Raw genomic sequence first — 2799 nt, 5'->3', positions numbered from 1 at the left:
TCCAATCTTCAAGTTCTGTATCATAGCAAAAATGTTTGAAAAGCTGATCAGTGAACAACTTGAGGATTTTTTTTAGAATCAAACAGCATTTGTCTGAATTTCAGTCTGGATTCAGAAAACAACATAGTACTGTTACAGCTACTTTGAAAGTTGTAAATGACATTGTCCAGGCACTTGACAGTAAAAAATACAGCGTTGCACTTTTTTATCGACCTCTCCAAAGCTTTTGACACCGTCGATCACACTCTCCTGGTAAAAATTCTGGCCAACATTGGTATTCTCAATCAAGCCGTGGCCTGGTTTGTTGACCATCTGCCTAACAAATCCCAGTCTGTACAAATATCTCTCTCCATTTCTCCCATCCATGACATAAAGAAAGGTGTACCACAGGGTTTGATTCTAGGTCCCATTCTGTTCTCCGTTTATATCAACAACGTGTGTTGAAACCTTTCAAATGCATCCTACCATCTTTAAGCAGATAACACTGTCATACTGTTGCTCTCAGTCATTAGCACAAGCTTTTGAGTTTTTACAGTCTGCTTTTAATGTTGTTCAATCTCATCTCAGATCACTAAAAATGGTTTTAAATTAAGAAAAAAAGAAAGTGAGGAAATTTCACACAAATGTGAAGTGCAGGAATTATCTTCTGTTCTAATCTGACAATGATAAATCAATACAGTTAGTAGACAGCTTCAAGTACCTCGGCTTTATGCTAGACTCAGAGCTTTCGTTTAAAACCCATGTTGCCATCCTACTGCATAAACTGAAACTGAAGCTTGGGTTTCATTTTAGAAACTAATTCTGCTTCTTAGTTAGAGCTCAAAAAATTCTGGTAGCAGCTACTTTTTTGCCTCTGATTGATTATGAGATGTTCTTTATACGAGTGCCTCATCCACCTGTCTCCAATCACTCAGTACTGTATATCACTATGCATTGAGGATTGTAGCTGGCTGTAGTCGTCTCACTCATCACTGGGATCTTTGTGCAAAAGCAGAATGGCCCTCTGTGAATACACAAATGTACACATACTGGATGACTGGTTTATAAGGCACTACTTGATTTGGTACCTTCATATCTTAGGTCTCGTCTTCAAAGAACTGCCAGTCTGTGACGAAGAGGCTGACACGTTTGGATCCATATGCAAATGGTTTAATGGACAAGGGCAAGACATAAGCGTGGTCAGAGTCCAGGCGTGGGTCGAGGGAGGAGGCAGGCAGGCAGGAAACCAAAGAGACAGGCAGAGATCAAAACCAGGAGACAAAGTAACTAGAAATGCTCAGAGATGTATGCATGGCAATACAAGGCTTCGCACTGAGGTGGTGACTGAAGGCAGACTATATACACTGGTGGTGATGAGGTGGATTGAAAACAGCTGAGGAGATCTGGCTGGGTGTAGAGAGGGAGTGCAGGGTCAATATTCAGGTGAGGGCTCCCTCTGGTGGTCGTGTGTGGAGCCAGGAGGGGAAATGCTGACAGAGCCCCCCTGCGAGCGGCTCCGGAAGCGAGGGTCCTGATGACGCCGTGGACGTCCACGTGGTCGAGGAGCCGGCCTGTCACGATGGTCACGGTGGAATTCGGCAGTGAGAGCTGGATCCAATATGTCGTCAGCCGCGACCCAGGAACGTTCCTCAGGACCGTATCCCTCCCAGTCAATGAGGTATTGCAGTCGACCTCCACGGCGTCTAGAGTCCAGGACAGCGTTGACCTTATACGCCTCCTCGCCGTCCATGAGGGGAGGCTCGTCGGGTCCAGAATCCGGGGTTGTGCTGTTGGGACCACTGGCGGGTTTCAGAAGTGAAACATGGAATGTGGGGGATATCCAGTACTCAGACGGAAGCTGCAGGCAGAACGAGACAGGAGTGATTTGACGGATGATCTTGAATGGGCCCACAAACCTGGGGTTGAGTTTGCAACATGGAAGTCGTAAACGAAGGTCCCAGGTGGAGAGCCAGACCCAATGGCCAGGACCCAAGGCAGGACCCTCTCGACGATGACGGTTGGCTTGGACCTGGGTCCGACGCACAGCATGCTGTAATTGGACATGGGCGGCTCTCCACGTCTCCTCGCACCCTCGGAACCATTCATCCACTGCTGGAAGTTCTGACGGTTCCCCAGACCAAGGGAAGAAGGGGGGTTGGATGCCCAAGACGCACTAAAATGGTGTGAGACCGGTGGACATCTTTTTTAGGGAGTTCTGGGCATATTCAACCCACACCAGATACTTGCTCCACTCCGGGACGGTAGGTCACCTGAAAGTCAAAACGTGAGAAGAACAGAGACCATCGGGACTGGCGTGAGTTCAACCGCTTGGCCGTTTTGATGTACTGTAGGTTTTTGTGATGAGTAAGGACTAGGAAGGGTTCTGCGGCCCCCTCCAACCAGTGCTTCAACCCTTGGAAAGCAGATGAAGCCCCAGGAGTCCAGTGAAGGGTTTTGGTTGCACCTTTCAGGAGGGAAGTTAAAGGAGCTGCCCCTATACTAAAGCCCCGAATGAACCGACGGTAGAAGTTAGCAAAACCGAGGAAGCGTTGTAGCTCCTTTACCGTGGTGGGTTGAGGCCATTTAAGGACAGCCTCTACCTTGCCCTGATCCATGGCTACTCCCTGTGGACTGATTACGTACCCCAGAAAGGAGACGGAGGGGGTGTGAAATTGGCATTTCTCACCCTTGACGTACAGGTTGTTCTTAATGAGGCGTTGAAGGACCTGTCGAACATGTAAGACATGTTCATCGAAGGAGGATAAGTAAATCAGGATATCGTCAATGTAAACAATAACAAAACGATTGAGCATGTCTCTG

This window comes from Oryzias melastigma, linkage group LG9 (assembly GCF_002922805.2).
Source record: "Oryzias melastigma strain HK-1 linkage group LG9, ASM292280v2, whole genome shotgun sequence".
Taxonomy (NCBI): domain Eukaryota; kingdom Metazoa; phylum Chordata; class Actinopteri; order Beloniformes; family Adrianichthyidae; genus Oryzias; species Oryzias melastigma.
The sequence above is the reverse complement of the archived record's forward strand: the minus strand, read 5'-3'. Positions refer to the sequence as shown.